The following is a 21,408-nucleotide window of genomic DNA, read 5'->3' on the forward strand; positions in this document are numbered from 1 at the left end:
GCGCATGTATGCATTACCTGGTCGGCAGTCCCCTCCAGGTAAGTCTGGTCGGCAGTCCCCTCCAGACAATATTCTGGTCGGCAGTCCCCTCCATAATATTCCGGTCGGCAGTCTCCTCCGATCCGTCATCTGGTCGGCAGTCCCATCTAGATGGCATGAGGTAGTTAGTCGACAGTCCCCTCTAACCATTACCTCCTCGTCCGGTCGGCAGTCCCCTCCAGGTGGCATGAGATGACTAATCGGCAGTCCCCTTTAGTCATCGTCCATTTTGAGATATGATTTGAGATATGAGTAATTTAACGAGAGGTTTGAAATATCATTATGTATTTGAGGGATTTGAGATTTTAAAGAGATTTCGAGATGATCGAGATTACATAATTGAGATTTCAATAAAGATGATGCTTAAGAGTGTTTTTAAGGTTTTTACTGCATGCGAGCTTTGATAGGAGCATTTTAATGTGACGTTTTAACTGTTATCTCCCTACATTTTCTGCGTTATTTCCTTAATAAAACTCTGTTTAGGAAAGTTTCCATTCTTCGATTGGGAAAGTTCTTATTTGTAGAAAGTTTCCATTTTGTAGTTTCTATTTTTCATTTTTAGAAAGTTTCCCATTTTAGTTTAGGAAAGTTTCCGTTTTTCATTTTAGGAAAGTTTCTATTTTTCATTAACAGTTTCTATTTTTAGGTACTTGGAATAAATGAGCTGAAATGAGCTCACAAATAGAAAGAGGAGCTAGAGAACGTTGGAGGGAACAAAGACAAGCCACTAGAGGACGCAGAAAGGAGCAGAAATGAAGAAAAGAAGTTTTCCTGTTTCAACTAGGAAATCCTGTCCAAGAAAGGAAACGACTCCTAGGCCATCCATGAAGTGTGATTGAAAATATTGAAGTGTTATGATGTTAAGAGGCTTCGTGAAGACATTATAAGATGACATGGCAAGGAGGTGACGCAAGAAGGCCCAAGAACTTCATAGAAATTGGATTTTCGGTAAAAATGGATATAGGCCCATGGAAACTAGAGTTTTGTGACGTCAAAGAAGTATTGTTGAAGTATAACCCTATGTTTCCGTGCAAAGAGAGAGGGAATTGACGTGGAAATCAAGCAAATATCAAGGAAGAGACGTCAAGAGAGATTCTAGGGAGAGTTTTAAGGAAAGAAGAAGTGTGGACAACAAGAAAAGCTCTCAAAGACGTCTAGATTCATCCCTAGAATTCCTAAAGGAAGTTTGGCCAAAATAAAAGAGAAAAATCAGAATATTTGCAAGGGAATTTCGGCAAGATTATTTAGGGAATTAACATTGGAATTTTGTGATTGGTTGGACCACCTCATAGGGCTTACTTGGCAAGTTCTCATTGGTGGAAGCTATGTGGAATTATTAAATTAATTCCATGGAAAATAAAGAAGAAATACACGGCTTGGAGACCAAGTATGCCGTCCCCTATATAATCCCTCTCCATTGTGACGTCTAGGGTTCCCCTCACTACATACTACACACTTTAGAAAATTCAGAAAACCATCTTGTTGCTGTGAGCATCTCCTTTCCTCTCTCCATCCTCTAGAGCAAGCCACGGGATTCAAGCAAGGCCAAGGCAAGAGAAGAAGAAGCCGTGACCTATTCCTCCACCATCCACCATTGAAGACTTGCTTTCAAGCTTCAAGGATCCCAACGTTAATCATCCATCCTCATCTTCCATCCACGGTGTAATTCGACCTCTACCTTGTAACCTTTGTTTGAATTTCGTTGGTTTTGTTTTAGTTGACATTCATGATTGAACAAAGTTATTATTTCTGGAATTTTTATGATTAAATGAGAATTTCGAATCCTATATTGTAATTCTTAGTTGCTTTTGTGAGAATCGTTTGATTAAATTTGCTTAATAGATATCTTTTGTACTTTGATCTTATGTGGTTCGAAACACTTAGGGTTTTTATATGAATGGTGCTAGATTTAAGAACATGAATCAACTTTTTGGTTTTGTGTAACTTGAATCGAAAGGTAGTAAAGGTTTTGTGCAAAAACCGAATTTAATTAAAGAGGTTTGCAATTAGGTGGACTTTTCATACTAAGTTGCACACTTGAGTTGATAGCCTTTCTATGTGTTTCATGCGTTAAACATGTTATGATTGTCTAGCTTTCTAGAGCTTGAATGCATGTTTGATAGGATTAATCTTTGTGCTTTCACTTAGGTTAATTAGCATTGAAAAGTAAAATATGGGAAATCGTTTGCTTTCTAACGTTTCACATGATCAACTCCTTTCTCATGACTTAGATGAACAATATTAGGGTTGAATTGAATTTGATTATAATTTCGGGTTTGATCTTTGTTTCTCTCATTCCATCCTTGTATTTATGTTTTTGTGTTTTAATTGTTTTCTTTACTTAGTTAATTTTCGAAAGACCTAAAACAAAATCCCCCCTTTTTCGTAAATATGTTAATACTTTATTTTATTTTTGTAAATAATATACTTTGTATTTTTATTGACAGGTGTACCCTCAATCCCCGGATTAGATCGATCCCTATTTACTATGTACTAACGATGACATTTTCAGGGTTAAATTATGCGCTTGCTTTTAGCGTATCAAATTTTTGCGAATAACTTGGGAAAGCATTTGAAATTAATGCGCATTTGAAATACGAAAGATATCTATTAAGCAAATTTAATCAAACAATTCTCACAAAAGCAACCAAGAATTACAATATAAGAGTCGAAACGAATAACTTGGGAAAGCATTAAGTTTCACTTGTTCATTCGAAATTACTTATTTATCGTCCACTCACTCTAACGGTTTTCAAATGTTTTTCCCCTGGGCCCTTCGGTTTCAAATGCCCAGTTTGCAGGTCAGTTTAGCTTGAGGTCGAGCGTACTTGGGGTTGAGGCATAGCTGTCATAGCTTCCGCATTATAGAAGTACCGGTTCTTTATCTTGTATTCTATCTTCTTGTACGCCTGTGCATTAGATTGCTCTGATAACCTATGTGAGTAATATTATTAAGTTCAGAATTGTTTGTGAATTGGGAGATGTTGTGATTTAGGGAGCAGGGTGGCTCCAGAAGATTAAGGGTGAATTATTTTAGAAGTGTAAATGTCTTTCTACAGGTTTTGGGTAGTCCACTTTTAGAGGAAGTTCCGCCAAATTTTTGGTAGAATTTCTTCTAAGGTGGGCCCCGCAGGGCCACTTTGGATTTCAAGGTGAAATCCAGGGCGGGTCCTGTCAGGGATATATGTTTTAGAAGAAAATAATCTGAGTAGTAATTTTCTGTTGACCCATTTTGCATGATTAATGATCATTAGAGTCCACATTCTCTCTTGTAAATGAAAGGGGAAGAAAGTTTTTTGATTCCTAGCTTCACTAGTATAGATAGTGATCTCCTGAGGCCTTTGTCACGCCCCGATTTTTAAACAGACATAAAAATCAATATATAATCTCATAATTATACATGCGTGATGGTTCAGTCATCAATACAAAATACCTGAAAAACTTTTTTCTTTTTAAACCAAGTATATACTGATGCCCTGAACCCACTATGTCAATACAGACTCGCTCCGCAGAGTCAAATATTACACAAGTTTACAAATTAAATTGCCACAACAAAATAATAAGTAAATGCTCCTCAAAGCTTACTACAAGCGGAAGTCTTAATAACGGTAAAGTCACAAAATTGGCTTCCTACCTTAAAGCTGCTAGCACGCCACCTCAGTTTCACCCACGATTACCCTGACCTGCAGGATTAACCCCTACACCATTGAATAGAGCACCGGGTTGCCACACAACAAACCCGGTAAGCCTATGAAAGGTTGTATGAGTAAACTCAAAACCACAAAGCAGAAATACATTCTTAAGTCACCTCCACCTAAACAACTATATATATGCACATAACTCACACTTACAACTATCAATTTCATCTCCTTCCATATCATGCTTACATAAGTCTATTCTTGACTACAACCTCATGCTCAGATTCTTAACCTAGCGTCCAATTACACAAATTTCAGTTAAACAAGTCTTCCTCAAGCAATGTTTGATACCATTCTAACGCACTACGGCGAATTTCAAACTCACACTCATTCCCTTTCCACTACAAGTCTTTGTCATCAACATGACATCGAAGGTGAAAATCAATGAATCACCTTCCTATCCTCACCACATAGTACAATTCGTCACCACTATGGCCTTTAAGATAAATCAAACCATCAATCAATAAAATCAAGAAGAAAACAAGGCAATCACAATTCAAACAAGCGAATTCATGGTAACCCCTGCATATAGTTTAGTTCAGGAGTCACACTATGTCAAGCAATTCAAGTCATAGTAGTCATTGTAACCCCACACTCTGACATCCATAGGTAGCTCCGACCATCACAACAGTCCCTCGATCATTGTTAACTTAATAACAATTCAACTCCGCTACCGAGCAGTCATCACATTGATCATCGCACAGATTCCACCGGTCATCACACAGATAGCCATCATCCTACTGATCATCGCACAGATTCCGCGGGTCATCACACAGATAGCAATTGTCCAACTGATCATCACATAGATAGCAATCATCACAAAGATTCATCACACTGATGTCAGCGATTCATTACACAGATATTCCTACACAAGCTTTACATGACACTCATCACAATATTCATCACACTGATTTTAACGATTCATTACACAGATATTCCTGCACAAGCTTTACATGATAATCATCACAATATTCATCACACTGATTTCAACGATTCATTACACAGATATTCCTACACAAGCTTTACATGATAATCATCACAAAGATTCATCACACTGATTTCAACGATTCATTACACAGATATTCCTACACAAGCTTTACATGATAATCATCACCAAGATTCATTACACTGATTTCAACGATTCATTACACAGATATTCCTACACAAGCTACCATATCTTAAATCACCAATAAAGATGGTCATACTAGACCCATGGTATCTCAACAAATGAAATTCTATTATCACAACTCAATACTCAATTTCACTATTTCCAACGATAATGAACTCAATACGTCCTATGCTGCCCATATCACAACAATTGCACCAATACATATATATTTCACGTAAATATATATACGTAGTCATCCACTCATGAATGCCACTAATACCAACTATAGTCATAGTTAACCTAATAACTACAAAACAATATGGTAATTATGCTCATAACAAATATCGTGAGATTTACTCACCTCTGATTCCTGCTGCATCTTCAAACGCTAACCAAAACAAGCACAATCGTTGCAATCCGTTCAACACAAGTCCGACAAGCACCTAAACACATAGGGTCTCGATTCAGTGCACGAATCACAAAGTGATTAAAGTTCGAAACTCAAAATCGAACAACAACCCTGAAAGTAACGCCAATCGAGGCAAAACCTCATCCGAGACCACCCAAAGTCTCCGGAATGCTTTTACGACCAATGTGACAAAACCACAAGTCGATCGGATAGTCGGATCCTCACGGATCGAATAATCGAACGGTTCGAAAGTGTAAAAATCATAACATATTCATACGATCTCCAAAAATTGCGTATTATATATCGAAACGCTCGTATCGATGAGTAGATGATATATAAAACTAGAAACTGTCCCCTACATGGTCGGAACGCCACCAAAACGCCACCACAGGCAGTGACACAACCACCACCGGCCAAAACTCAAAACCATCTTAATCTAACCGTCCAAAATGTCACGAACACCAAATAGAACAACTTTAATACCTGGGGTTCGAGCCAACTCGGCCTATATCAAGCCTACAAGCCGAGGATCACTGTTCACTCCGAGTTGAACCAATTCCAACGTGAATCTATCAAAACCATCACCAAGGATCGACAAAGGAGGCTGCTGCGAGCTCCACAAGCCTGGTTTGAAGCCCCGCCGTCGTCAGAGATCGGAGAACCGATCCAGTCCGACTGCCTCTAACTTAGCCGCCGTGGGTTAGAATCAACGCTAGAGGATGCCACAGGGAGCAGCGCACGGAGGAGGCGAAACGATCTGGGCTTGTCTGGTGGTCTGCCATTGCCGGAGCTACGAGTTCCGGCCGGGTAGGAAAACAGGGTCCAGGTCGGGTCTGAAGCAGAGAAGAGAGAGAACGGAGGTTCTGATTTCCGGAAATGGAAGCCCAAATGAAAATAGTAAATTTCCCGAAATGGAAATTTCTATTTATAGTGATTTCCAAAAATATCCGAAACTTCCGCAGACCATAACTTCCACATACGAACTCCGATTTCTACGTTCCACATGTCCACGAACTCGTATCAACGCGCTCTACAAATTTCATGAAGGAAGTTTTCAGAGAAACCCAACAAATAAAAAATCAACCCTTGCGCCTCCCCTATAATGACGTTTCCTGAATAATTATTCGCCCGAAACACTTCCGCTTCATCCACGAGCCATGAAATCGTCCAATAACCACTAATTAAATTCCGGAAAAACCTGGGAAAATAATAACGAATTTCTGGGGTACTACAACTTATGTTCATTCCTTGATTCCTCTTTGTATGTAGGTTTGAACACAAGTTTTGGAGTTCAACTCCTTTTCGTTGTCTCCACTCCAGACCATCAACCCGCCGTCTTACCATCGACCCGCCACAGCCTCTCTCCGTCAAACTCTGCAAACGTTCAGGGCAGCGACGCCGTCCACCTGCAACCCATACTCTGACTAGACCACTCAGGATCGGACGCGTGGTCCCTTCTACCCGTCAGAGAAAAGGTTTTTGGTCTCTTAGGGTTTGGGGAAAGAATAATTGATAGACTAATTTGTAATATCTATTTTCACATGATGTTGTGTGAAGTTAGTCCACAAATGTCAGTTTGGATCACTTCCAATAATTACTTCTAGTGCCCCCTTTTTTTCCACTATTTGATAACTTTCCCTTTAGACACTTAATGCAGGTATCTAAGTCATTGAAATCTAGCTCACGCAACACAGTTTCTTTAATGGTATTTGCAACCTTTCTTTTGAAACATGTCCGAATCTTCAGTGCCATAAAAGGCAGATTTCTCCTTTTTTTTTTTTTAATTCTAGTCAATATTTATGAGTCTTCAGTCAGTAATACTTTATTTCTTATACAAGAAGCACTTGAAGCTATTGGTTTTCGATCTTGGTCCTTAAGTGAAAAAAATGGCTTCTTCACTCCAGAGGTCGATGGCTTACTGGGGTCACTAGCACTGAGAACTTTTCTCTTTCCCTTATATTTCTGCCACTGAGACTTATTCACTAGATTCATAGTTACTTATTCCTTATCCCTCTTCAGCTTGTGTTCTTCTTGAACAAAGACTATAGTAAGCTTATTCTGGTTCTGTTTATCCTTTTGAGCTTTATAAGTGGTTTTCAATTGGTTAAAGTGGGAAGGCATTGAGTTCGAGGCATAGCGCACAGTGAACTGGTCATCCAAAGGCATGTTCAGGTCTTTGAGTTTTGAGGTAGTGTTAATCAATTTCATAATATGCTCTCTCACTCCTACAGTGCTATTGGTTTCATGGAGGTCAGGGAGCCAAGCAAAATATCCGTTTCAGCTTTGGCATTTTCAGTAAATTTATCAGCAATGGGTCCAAAAACTCCCTTGTAGTTGGCTTGTCAGCTATGCTACCTTTCACAATATCAGTTCATCAATCTTTTCATGATCAACAATGACATTCTATTTCTCTCACCTATTCATTAGACTTAACTCTTAAGACAAAAGTCAATCCCAACTATCCCTAAGTAGATCTCTATGTTTAATCTCCACTTCTTAAAGTTGGTTCCATTCAGTGGTTCTATGGTGGCTAGGCTTAGTCCAGTGTTGTTCAAAGTTGAAAAGAAAAGAAAAGTCTAAGTTTTAAGTCTTTTAATTACTGTGGAATTTTGAAACAAGCAAAAAATAAGAAAAACAATCAGACAAACAAACAAAACAAAACTGCAAATGCAGTTGCATGTCATAACTTTAAACACATAAGCAAGCCCAAATTTCATTCATCATTATCAAGCTTCCCTGTAGGTTAAAAAATGATAATATAAAGTTTGTAAATTAAAAAACCAGCAAGTAATGTTATTTGCATGTTCAGTCAATACCTGTACGTGTGGTAAGAAAAGAACAAACAATACTGAATATGTACTCAATTTTACTGTGATGTACTGTATCTCATTCTAAAACATGTTAGAAAATGATTCCTAGCCTCATGTAAGAGATACATTCATGATTTCAGATGGCATACACAACTTTCCTAATGCTGTAACTTAATGATCAATAAGAAAATCTAATATAATGATTTGTTGTGTGCAAAATTACTAGAAAACCTTACCTCTGCTAATTCTTGTTTTTATTGCTTTTATCATCAATGTAATAAAAGACACTAAATGTAGCCAGGGAAATTTTTAACAAGTTCTATAATTTTGGGAGCCTTTTAACTGTTAAAATTTGCATACACATTATATCAATGATATCAGTTGAAAATGATTACAAAATATCAATAAACCATCTTAGAGTCATTCAACATCAACCAAGAATTAAAGAATGAATATAACATAAATTCTGGCACTTAAATGCACCTCAGGGGCATTCTAGGGTGTCAATCTTATACTCGGTAATGAAATTTAAAAGTTTTCTTAAAAAATTACCTGGACACTCCGGCGCTGCATAATTGGGTTACATACAATAGTGTATCGAGCTGTTCTTGTTCTATGAACTGTAGAATCAATCAAAATTAGGTAATAAGATTTCAGCAAAGAACTCTAAAGCCCGAATTCCTTCACCTAGAAAAATGACCGTTGTTTGTGCTCTATGTTCAAAACAGGCCCAAGATAACAAGGCCTTAAAACATCCCATCGGCCTGATGTGTTCTTTTAGAGTTTTAGAAAACATTTTTTTTTTTTCATATGAAACCTTAAAACACTTTCATGCAATAATCGATCTATGGTTTTGTGAGAAAAGATCTGATACCAAATGAAAGCTAATATACTAAAATACAAATATAAACAGATTTAATCACTCACAAGAATCACATAGAAACTAGTCAACAAATAATGAAAGTGCAGGAAATTGAAGTGCAAAAGGATAATGATTACTGACCCCAAGGGCATTGGTAATCTTAAAGCAAGATCTTCTGCAACTGCTCTCTGATTTAGTATTGCTCTGTGCTTTTATAGAGGCTTGAATCCACAGACTCCTTCCTATAAGTAGTCATGTGTCGCAACTCAAACTCTCCTCTATAATCCATATCTGCATGTTTATCAAATAAACAAGTAAACATCTACTTCTTTTAACTTACCAGAAACACAGATAAAGCCTCTAAAAATGAGTCCTAAATCAATATCAGTTACTTCTTGTGATAAGGTCCATAATGTTTCAAGTTAAACACTACTAGAATTTTGGCCTTAGACATCACGTCATTTAAATCGGTTCAGAAAACACGTGATGTGAAAAATATATTCTAACATCGATTTCTGAAAAACCGATTTCTATATATATAATTAACATCGTTTATTACTGTTGACCGATGTCTATATTTTGATTCCAAAATTTTCAAAAACGCGGAAAGACTAGGCGGCAAACAAAATTTTCCTACTTTACCTCACTCACTTTATCTCCAACATTCACACGCAAACTCTCACTCTTCCCCGATACCCTATCCCTCTCGTCCTTCACCTCACCCCTCTCTCTCTCTCTCTCTCTATCTCTCTCTCCCCGTCCTAATCGAGCCAAAACCACAAAACCCTAGAACGAATTCGCAGAGATTTCGTTGTAGCTCCTCTTGGAGGTGGACTGGACGGAGATGTGTGGCCGTGCTTCTAGTCATCGCAAGAGGACGTGCAACCTGGCCTTGACTCGTTGAAGGAAGGCGAAGACGATGGTGGCTGCGGTGAGTCCACACTGGTGGTCGGAGATCGGTGACGGGGGAGAGAGAGTCCTCCAGATCCACTTTCTCTCTCCTCCATCTCTCTCTTGTCTGTGCTTTTCTCTGGTCTAGTCCTCTGGTCCTCTCCGGAAACCTAACTTTGATTGAGGTAAAAATTTCAGCTAATCTATCCAGTTAAATCTCTGGGCCTTTATCAATTTTCAGCTTTGTTGTTTGATTGGTTAGTTCGGAACTGGGAGGAAGCTCAAACAGTTCGCTCAACATCATAATTAAAGCCCTTGCAGAGTATATTCACATATCCACCCTAAATTGGATTTCTTTGTTGTTTGAGTGTAAATGTTGGTTGGGTTTTGGTAATCTTGATATTGAACTGGTTGGTTGTGTGTGCAATGTGCAATATGCAGTGAAGTGAGCCTGCGCAATCAAAGACTGCATTTGGTTTACAATGGAGTTGAGGTATATACTATCATTTGTTAGTTTCTTCTCCAGCAGTTTCAAGTTTAATGCATTTGGTAGTATACACACCTAGATAATAAAATTGATATGCTATGCTGTTTCCTATGGTACCATTAGATTGGTGGCGGAAGTCTGAGAATTTATAAACGTGAGGTGCAGCAAAAGGTTTTGGAAATTGTTGGCATCTCCAAATGAGAATTTATAAATGGAAGTTGTTGTCGAGTAAGCTAGTCAGGCAGAGTACTTGGCTTATTATTTAGTGTTTGTCCATGTCAATAAATTGTTTGCATTCACGATGTTAATGCTTGTATCCAACTTTGTTTGATTTCTCTTAGATAAACTAGACAGTTCATGTCTATGTATTTGGTAATTCGAATAAGTGGATTTTGATTCTTTCTTTTACAGCTTTAATGTCCCAAGCTGTGCAGTACTTCTACTAGATTAAAGCTTCACATACTTTGGTGAGTTGTGCTTGGCAAGTTTGTGTCTTTATTGGTCTCTTGCTCAGTTATACTATATGGGTTTTGATTTCTAGGCTTAGATTTGGCTGATTGCTCCCAGTTTGGAACTGGGTTTCTTTTATTCAAATTGCAAGTGTATGATATAGTTGCATATCTCTTTAGGTTTGATGAATGGGGTCTTTGGTTTTGTGGGGTTGACACGGAGAATGGCTTTTGGGGCTTGTCTATATATTATGGGCATATTTTCTTCATGTGGGGTCTTAGAAATTTTCATTTATGCAGCACAACATGTGTGATTCTCTTAAGGGGAATAGCACAATATGATCTTTGCTTCAGTATTTTATTAGATTTTCTGTAATATATTCTGGTAGATTCCTCAGATTTCAGTTCAATTTTGTAATAATTTTTTTGTTGGTAGTTGATGTTTGGTTGTCCATAACTATAATAAACTTAAATTTGGGATCTTTCTCTCATTTATTCCCATACTTTGCCCAAATAAAAAGAGATGCTTGTTGTCTACCGTTTTGGTGGTTTCTTCAACTGATACCGAGATGCTGTTTTTAGTTGCAGGTTTTCAAACTTCAACAGTATAAAAGAAGTCTATACAATAAATTTGGTTGATGTGTACATGTTGGGTTTGGAACTTGAAGCTTTATAGATGTTAAGAGGGTCTTTAAAGTCTATATCATACACATATTGTTAGGCTAATGCTGTGAAAATTATCTTTGCCTAGAGAGAAGGATGTCTGCCCATGATAGTAGCTTTGGGTTAAAAGAGTGAGTAGCTCATGAGAGTTATTATTGGTTATCCCAAATGAGTTATTAGGAATTCATGATGTTTATCAGTTCATTATTCTTGAATATATATATATATAATTAATGCTTCTCTGCTTTCCTTTTCAGGTAGAAGCTTTAAAAATGGCCCAGAGTCTTCACTTTACAGAAGAGGTTCGATCTACAAAATGTCATCTAGGTGATTTTAAGGTTAAGATAGAGTTTGACGACCTGAAGAATAAGGCCCTTCATACGTGCAGTTGCTTGAGTTCCCTTGTTAGTCAAATTGAGAGGTAAAGCATCTGTTCCTCCTCAATATGATGCAATGTGACAAAAAGCACCATGATATGTACTGCCTTGTGTTATATGAATAGCTTAAGTTTCCTTCTCAAGCTATTCTATATGGATGTTGGGTTGTTAAGAGGTAGAGAAACAGCAAGTGCAGTATAACGACTTGTTGTAGAATAATCATAAGGAGTTATCTAGGAAAATGATAATCCAATTAGTTTTTCACTTTGTTATTTCTTAGGCTGATATTGCTGATAAGGTGTATCATCGGGGTTGCATTTTCTTTGTAGGATCAACTTGCAAAAGAACAGAGCAAAGCAGAGGCATTATTAGATGTTGTATATGGAGAAGTTTAGAAGACTTCAATTCATGTTCTTTTCTTTTGCTGTTGTATATGGAGAAGTTTAGGCCATACGTCCCCTTCTCCCTACTCTTTGTACTCTTTTTATCAATAGTATTAATGAGAATTTTCTTTTGCTTACCACTGGTATTCTCATTGTGAAACTTCTCTAGCAAAGAAACTGATTTAGTAATCACTTCTAAAATAGAAGTTGAAGCAAAAAGAACGAAAACATACAACAATTTGAAATAACAAACTGATGTTATAAATGACAAAGGACATCAGTTCTATCTATAAAACATATGTCTAATACTGATATATAAATCAATTTCTTATGTAAAACGATGTCATAGTAGGAAACAAAATCAGTTTTGTATAAATCAAACGATGTCTAGAGTCATTTTATACATTGGGAGCTTATAAGAAACTGATGTCTAGAGTCATTTTTAACATCGGCTAAAAACCGATGTCTGGGATTTCCTGATCTTTAACATCACCCACTAAGACATCGGATGATTTTTTTTTAACATCGGTTTCTGGCCGATGTCTAAGGCAAAAATCCTAGTAGTGAAAACGTCCTTTTCCTACTCCCAGCTAAGGGTTTTCACAGTGATCCTGCATATCGGTTATGTAATCAATTAATCATCCTTGTAAACTTATAACCCATGTTATTTGTTCATTCCTACTGCCCACGTATCTCTCAAAGCCATAATCTCTGCTAATCCATTCTTACTTCCCTGCTAAGGTGAATGTTGATGGGGCATACCTACCCTCGGAAAAACTCAGAGGTTTGGGTGCGTAATTCATATCATGACCTATCACGCAGTTTAGCTCACAAACTGCATTGGATTACTTCCTAAAACCATGTCAAATTGTTCTTCTCCGTATGAGAGAGCTTCTCTTGTTTCGGTAAGACATCTGTTTGAGCCCAAAATTAACATTTTTTCCCGATAAGGGGGATTCGAAGAAAACCGGGCCAATATATGTGGCCCAAGTATTTATTTTTCGACAAGTTCGGAAAATATTGTTTAGAGGCTAAGTAAAGCCTACTTGGAGGCCAAGCAATTTTGAAGCAAATCTAGATATTCCTTGATTTACTAGTGATTATCAAATCTTTGATAATTAAGGATGACTTATTTGCTTGAATACCAACATGTACACGAGAGGAGCCATGCGAATCTTCCCATACAATTAATATATTCGCGAGGGGACGTGGCCTACGCGAATGGTTTATACAATTGCTCATGCATGGGTCAATTAAGCAAGAAATCAAAGGGTCCCACATAGCCATAATGGACGTGGAGCAGTTGGAGGAAGAGTCAATCATGCTTAATTACAATGAGGCTTATATATATATATATATATATATATATATATATATATATATATATATATATATATATATAATTGTTCATGCATGGCAGATAGAACAATTAAGGAAGATGGGTCAATTAAGGAGTCCCCGCGACGAGTGCTCGCGAAGGTATATATGAACATAGATACGTGCATATCCAACAGTTCGCGACCAAGAGGAAGATTACGTCCAGGACTCTAAAAGGTAATTAACTTTGTGTAGAAGATTGCTATGACAGAGTTAATCTCTTACTGCTTACGATGATCTCAAAACTATTAAGAGTTTGATTTGATTCAAATGCCAATATCTGTGGCCTAAAATATAGTATTTCATTCCTATTAGGAAGGAGAATCTGCAGCAGCCTATATATAGAGGCTAAAGACGACACAACAAAGGGAACAACTCTTCAACCAATCTCTACGATTGCCCAAGTCTCCCCAGAGCAGCCTCTCCTACCGGTGACCACACTCCAGTCCCAGTCTCTTCAAGAGCCGACTGTCAGTGCCACCAAACCAACCCGGCGACCGTGCTTCCAGTCCCAGTCTCCCCAGGAGCCGACTGTTAGTGCTACTGCCACCGTTACTTCCAGCGAAGCAAGGGTAATGCCCTCGCAACCCAGCGAAGCTAAAGTCACGCTTTAGCAAAACCCGTGCTTCTCCAGACTTCCCGGTGATTGCTCTGCTCAACCTACAACATTGGGTATCGATTCGGTGAACGCAAAGAGACCACAACCAAAGCCCTTACCAGTAAGGCAAAAAGTCCTTTTCCGAAAGGCATAGAAAAGAACCTTGTGACGAGGTTGGTGCTCTCCTCGTCCACATCGTTTGAGAAGAAGTCAGGTTAAGGGACGCCCCGACGACTGCACCCCACGGTGCTGGCACGCTCGCGCATTCAAAAGAGACAGTTTGTACCAGACTGATTTTGGGAGCCAAACAACATCATCTACAGACCCTTAAGTAGGAATCAAGTTGTACTTAAACATGTTAATATGCCTGGCTCATTTTGCTTAGAGCAAGTCCACCGGTTTCGTTTTGACCGGGCACCAACAAGGATTGATGATGTGGTGACCGGGCAGAAGGAAAATTTTGCTTCCACCGGCCAAGGTTTGCCCAGCCAAGGTTTGCCTTTTCATGACCGAGGCCAAGAAAAAAGGCAAGGCCGTGACTTTTTTCTTGCCCAGGCTCGCCGGCTGCCAGCTCGGCAGATACCTGTTGTGGCTGACGTCAGCGTGTTGTGTGGAGAGAGAGAGAGACTCGATGAAGGACGATGATCAGATTCGGTCTGATTTGCTCCGAGATCATCACTTCTTGATTCTAGGACGAGAACCAACATCAAAACAAGCCCAGACATTCCAGAATCGCCGCAGTGCAAGGTAACTCCGACGAAGCCGACGGTACCCAGAATCGAAAAGCATTAAAAATCGATCAATTCCAACAAGTAAGTATACCCAGATTAGAGCTCAACGAGAGGATTATGTTTCATACCTTAGGTGACCCAAACGATGGCCGGAGTCGCAGGAAAAGTCAGAAATTGCCGGAAAAGCTTCAAGCTTCCGAGCTCGAATCTCTCTCCACGGTCCGTGCATGGACGATCCGTGGCCAAAGGTGCGCCGGCGTCGTCAAGACGAAGCGAATGCCAGTGGTCCGCCGCCGTGATACGGCCGGAATCGAAAGTTCCGGTCGGGTCTTCCATACGGGTCGCCAGTTCTCTCTCTCGGGTCGAGGGAGCTCGATGCTTCTGGAACGATCTTGGTCGTTGAACTGTGCGGAGGGATATTTATACCCAAAACTCAGTTTAATCCGAGGGCTGAGATTAAACGGTGAGGATTTGAATGGCCCAGATCGCTCCAAATTAATAAACAGTAAAAAAATGAACACTAAAATTAAAAGTAAAATATTTGATGAACAGTGGAATATAAATAGTAAAAGTAGATGAACAGTCAAAAGTGAATAGTCTTGACCGGTCAAGAAAAAAAACGGGTGCAAACCCATGTCCAGTGGCAGTGAATAGTAACTTGACTGGTCGAATTCTTGACTTCTCGACTTTGCCTTTTCTTGACTACGGGTGCACTTGCTCTTAGGATTCCTATGTTTCTATGTCCTGGTCTACTATTGCTCCTCAAATGGATGGCCTCTCAAATCAAAAGATTGTAATCGTTTTTAGTTCTTATTCCTTTAGTGAAACAGATATGGTTTCTCTGCCTTTGCACACAGATGGATTTAAAGTTGGGACGTCTCCATTATTGAAGGTCCCTTCCCATCCAAGACATCTTGACAATTCGGGTCCTGCTTTAGCTAAAAAAGTATGAGCAGTATTACCATTGAGAATCAAACCTGACAAGATCGTCTACCTGTCCCTTAGCTATCAAGGAATTACAGGACCATGCACAGAGCATCTTACTCATTACTTATGCATTCAAATGAGCTGAAAAAAATCTTCTGGTACGATCTCACTTTCATATTTATGCAAGCGCCATCCCCCACCCATTACATATAAGCTGCCAGTGCTTGTGAAAATAGTATCCCCTACTTTATAGCTCAGTGGGAAACAGAAAACAAAGTGTCATGCCAGTGACTCCTTTAACTACTAAGTCTCAACGATCATCATCATAATTCTATTACCTCCAGAAAATATCTGGTCATTTCAACCACCGGTTGTTCTACAAAAATGCCCCTTCCACATGTAGGTAAATTCAAATTCCTTACATGATTTAAGTTTAAAACAGGAAAACACATGGTCTTTGTATCTTTGATTCCTCCTCCATCTGTATTCGAGTTGCTTCTTCTGATGCTGCTGGGTTGTTTGGATCTCGAGCTGTTCTAGCATGGATTGTTCTTAGCTGGGTTTTGGCATTCTTCTGTACCCAAAAGAAACAGAAAAGGAACTTAAAAAAAAATAATGGCAATAGTAAATACGCATGGTAAAGCATTGGAAACAAAAGAAACAGAACAGTTTGGGGATATATATATATTAAAAAAACAAAAGATAGTAAAAGAAAAAAGATGCAGAACTGCAGTCTGTAGAAGACGACGTTGAGACCAATGAAATCAAACCCGTGACTCCATGAGGCCTCAAAATTTCCTCTTTTTCTTTTATATTTGTAAGTTAAACACCCCAAGCTTTCCTCTTTCTCCATCACTTTGGGATTAGAAAAGAAATAACCAAAAGTTTGATAAACCAATCATCAATTGATCAAGCTGCATGGCTTATCTTCTGTTCCCTAATACTCATCATTGTAATTATCCTCTCTTATCCTAGACGTACACGTAGATAGGTTCTGTTTACTAGTCTTATCTTCCCTATATGTAGAGTCTCACTCCTAATACAATTGTACTTGTAAGTTACTCATCAATATATATACAATCGTCAGCCACTATTCTGAGTGTGCTTGACAACACTTTATTCAAATACTTTATGGTATCAAGAGCCTAAACGATCAAAAAAAAAAAAAAAAATTCCCTCCCACCAACCCTTCCCATGGCTACTGCTCCCATAACCTATTCCGCCTCTGCTGGGGTCACTTCCTCCACTCAATCCTCCACCGTTTCCACCTCCATCATGTCAACTGCTTTGTCCACCACTTCCTCCACTGACCCTTCTCCCTCTGTTACCAACTTTCTGTCCATCAAATTGGACCGTACCAATTATGCCCTCTGGTTGGCTCAAATTTTGCCCACCCTTAAGGGTCGAAAACTGATGGGCTATGTCGATGGCACTTCTCGGTGTCCCCCTTGCTTCAAAATTGATGCTGCCGGTCAACTCACAGATGAAATCAACCCTGCATACGACCTTTGGATGGCCCAAGATCAGATGGTGCTTGGATGGATTAACAACTAACTCACCCCGGCAGTGCTTGCTACCGTTGCTCGCTCTACTACATCATTCTTCACCTGGACTTCCTTGGCCAAGCGGTTTGCTTCTCAGTCACAGAATAGAATTATGCAGCTTCGAGGTGATCTTCTTCGTACTATGAGGGGTAATATGAGTATTTCAGATTTTTTGAATAGAATTCTGAATCTCACCCTCTATTCTAATTTCGTAATCATAATTCAGATAGTTGATATAATTTTAACAAATCGTCAAGGCCTGAAGTCCAAAATTTTGTGGTTAGAAAATCAGGTTCTATTGTTCTTTATCGGTATTGTTACTTTTTATTTTGTTTATATAATCTACTATGTTTTAGTTTGAACTTTGCTTTACTAACATTTTTTTTTTGCAATGGACAAAATTATTAGGAAGGTCTCTCTAAATTTTGCCTTAGGCCTCACTTTGTCACGGGACTAACAACTTGTTAGTTGCAGAAGCTTTACTCTTAACATTTTGGGGATACCATCTTACCTTATTACTAATGAAACAAAAACAGGAAGGAATAGTAGAGCAATCCTGGCAGGAATGATTTTAGTCCCATTAGACTTTTAAATTATGATTACCGCTTAAGCCCGAGTTAAGGTTTATTTCTAAACCTTAAATCCTTTTCTTATCAATGCGAGAGAGGGTGTCAAACTTAGGACCTCTATTAACATTTGTTGGAGAGAAATGCTTGACCATTTGACCAAAGGATACTAAAATATACTAGAATACACTGAGTGCTACTGAGAGAAAATTACATTAGTATCACTTATTTCTTTTTTTTTTCTTTTTTTTTTAAATAAGGGCCGGTGCGGCTGCCCTCAAGCCTTAATTAGTGACACTTATTTCTTTTTAAAATATTTCGCCGTTTGACTCTCTAACAATGTTTATACCCCTCATGTAATTAATAAAGTGGGTGCTTACAGGTCCAAGTGTTAATTCCTCATCACCGATATCACTTGACTAAAGAAAATTAATCAATCTTATATCTGTTCGGAAACACCCATAAAACAATAGTAAACCCTAGCCTAGTAAATCCAGTCAACTCTAATTCATCCCAATTCATGAAAGAAGTCCTAAGAAATAAAAATTGAAACTGGATGTTGAATAGCAGCTCGACATATAAAAATCATACTGATGACATGTGTTAGGCTTAAAATTGAATAAACTGTTCAAGTAAACCCTAATCTGTGTTTAGCCCAAACTCTAGGTTACTTGACCTAGTGGTAATAGGGTTACATTAGAAGGATCTAGATTCCTATTCAATGTACGATTACTTTCCTTGTATGATTGAGATTCTATGCATTGTAATCCTTTATATAAAGAGGCCCCTATTATCAATGAGAATACATATCGATTTTCTCTCAATTTTCTGATTCCCTACAACACGTTATCAGCACGAAGCCCTAACCTTGAAACCATAATTTCGTAGCCTTCAAACCCCAGATACCACCGCCTCCCAACTCGAAGTTCTCAATCTCAGAAGCCCAAAACCAACAGCGCCACCTCCAAAACCGGCCGGAACAACCCAGAACTGGCCTCTTGAAGTGGCGAAAGTCTTCCTGCCCGACTCAAAGCTTTTCTCCCAGCCTCTGTCAACCATACTCCACCACCGGAAGCTCCTTGACCCCAGAACCCCGGAACCGGAAGCCTCCTTCCCAGAACCGGCTGATTGACACCAAAACCGGCCTTTAGAAGATCTGCACCACCGAACCGCTGGCGACCTGCATCCTCAGCCTCTACTTCAGTCAACCAAGCCCAGAAGAAACCCTCGGCCTAGAAGCAGCCCTAGGCCCAGAAGTAGAAGCAGATCCACCAAGCCCAGAAGCCTAGCAGCAGGCCCACTGACATCAGCGTCCAGTCAGCCCACTGACGTCAGCGTCCAATCAGCGTCAGAGTGCCACGTCAGCACCTCCGGTCAACGCCGGTCAACCTTTTTCCGACCACTTTTCCGGAGACTTTCAGGCCAATTTCTCCGGTCAAGATTTCCGGCAATTTTTCAAAGTAAACTTTTCTAAAAGTTCCCATTTTTGAAGTTTTTTTTTTTCTTCTTTTCTCGGGGACTTCCAACTTCCCTTCTTCTACCCCCCTTTCTTCTTCATAGGGGAGACCAAAAGCCGAACTGTTGGGGTTCGTGCTCACTCCAAGCTTGGAGCTTGTAGAGTCCTCCAAACTTAGAGTTTGTTGAGAAGAAAACGATTGACCACATACATCGTTGTTTCGATCTAATCCAAAACGCCTATTGGAATTGGATTTTCTTGGAAGCGACTACGCTCAGAAAATCCCTAATTTCTTGGAAGCGACTATGCTCAGAAATTTAATAATTTTTTGTGGTAGCCTTTTTCGCTCCGAAACTAACCCTAATCTTGTGTTGTTTTTCAGGATGAGTTACCTGAACAAGTTGAACTTTGTTCCACTGGAGACAACTGGGGCAGGATACCATAGGTAGGTCCGAGATGTGCACCAACATCTTAAGGCTGATGGACTTCTGGAAACCATCCAAGAGCCTAGTCAGAACGTGCTCTCTATAGAGCAAGCTCGTGCTTTCGAAGCAAATAAAGCTAAGGCCATAATTCTCATGACAAGGCACATGAATGATGCGCTCCAAAGTGAATACCTCAATGAGTAAGACCCCAGAAAACTATGGGTGGAACTTGAGCAGCGATTTGGCAACGTTCGTGACTCCCTTCTTCCTGATTTAGAAGTGAGATGGCATAGCCTCCGCTTCTGTGACTTCAAGTTCGTACTTGATTATAACTCGGAAGCCCTTCATATCAAGTCATTGATGGAGTTCTGTGGACAAACCATAACCGATACGATGTTGATCAAGAAGACTCTCTTTACCTTCCCCGTCTCTGCCCTGATGATTTCGAAGAATTATCGGATTGATGTGAATGCAGGACGTATCACAAGGTTTCATGAGCTCATTGGCGCCATGAACGTAGCTGAGAAGCACAACAATATCCTTGTGAAGAACTACAAGGCTAGACCTGTGGGAACTAAGTCTATTCCGGAGTCTAACTATAGTCGCGCCCCCAAGGGAGGACGCAAGGAGCGAAACCCTAAGAGTAGGGACAATTCTGGACGTTCTTGTCCATATTCTCGCCCTAAAGAGGAAGGAAATTGCCAAGAGATGCGTGCACGGAACCGTGGAGGTCAACGTGTGAAGAGAGAGAGAGGCGGAGCCTCCGGCTATGGTGGTGACGCCACCAAGAGTAATAGTCGTCCAAATCATGCACCAAAAGCATCTCGATCAAGGGAGCCTGACCATAAAGATGTTTGTCTTCGATGTGGATCAAGTGGACATTGGGCAAAGAAGTGTACTGCATCCTAGAACGTTGCAAACGCATACAAGATGTATCGTGAGGCAAGGGAGGCAAATTACATGGAACAAGAAGATCAAGATGGCGATTTCGATCTAAGGGTGGAAGACTACAAGGATCAAGACCCAGAAACTGGTGATTTTGATTAAGTCTTTTTATTTTCCAAGAGATGTAAGCAATTGCCATATTATTTTTGTAGTAGATGCCAATGGTATTAGTCTTTCTTCAAAGTAGGCGTACTCAATGTAAGTGTGATGTCTAGGAAGGTTTTGAGATAAGTGGTACTTAAGTGAGCCTTGCTCCACCGACATCTCTCTACTCACCTGGTCACATTTACATTGGAATTACCGAAAGCAGTTAGACAACTACCATTGTTTTGCATTAGCTAGTTTATTGGATTAGATTTTCTTTGGTCAAAGAAACAACGATGTAATTCCGTTTGGCTTAGTAATAAAAGTTGAGTTCCTTTCTTTATGACTCCTTTTTAATTACGAGCTTTTCTTTTAGGAATGGATGAACTACAATGTCTTGCGGATAGTGCGACTACGCACACCATTCTACGACATAGGCAATTATTCTTAGAGATGTTGCCTACATCTTCCTCTGTGACTACGATGGCTGGGCCATCAGGTTTAGTTCAAGGACATGGGATTGATAGGAGCATTTTAATGCGACGTTTTAACTGTTATTTCCCTACATTTCTTGCGTTA

The 21,408-nt window shown here is 39.4% G+C and overlaps 1 long non-coding RNA gene across 4 annotated transcripts; it reads left to right on the forward strand.

The window, feature by feature from the left end:
- The first annotated feature begins 9,619 nt into the window (after window positions 1-9,619).
- On the forward strand, window positions 9,620-12,313 carry LOC133734255 (uncharacterized). 4 transcript variants are annotated; one of them, XR_009858171.1, is made up of 4 exons: window positions 9,620-10,310; window positions 10,428-11,547; window positions 11,674-11,837; window positions 12,123-12,313. It is a non-coding gene; the product is annotated as an uncharacterized LOC133734255 (long non-coding RNA). The 4 variants fall into 4 exon arrangements; XR_009858170.1 differs by having other exon boundaries at window positions 10,428-10,532; window positions 10,716-10,771; window positions 11,674-12,313; XR_009858172.1 differs by having other exon boundaries at window positions 9,620-10,139; window positions 10,259-10,310; window positions 11,674-12,313.
- The last annotated feature ends 9,095 nt before the right edge of the window (window positions 12,314-21,408 follow it).

This window comes from Rosa rugosa, chromosome 2, assembly GCF_958449725.1.
Source record: "Rosa rugosa chromosome 2, drRosRugo1.1, whole genome shotgun sequence".
Lineage (NCBI taxonomy): Eukaryota > Viridiplantae > Streptophyta > Magnoliopsida > Rosales > Rosaceae > Rosa > Rosa rugosa.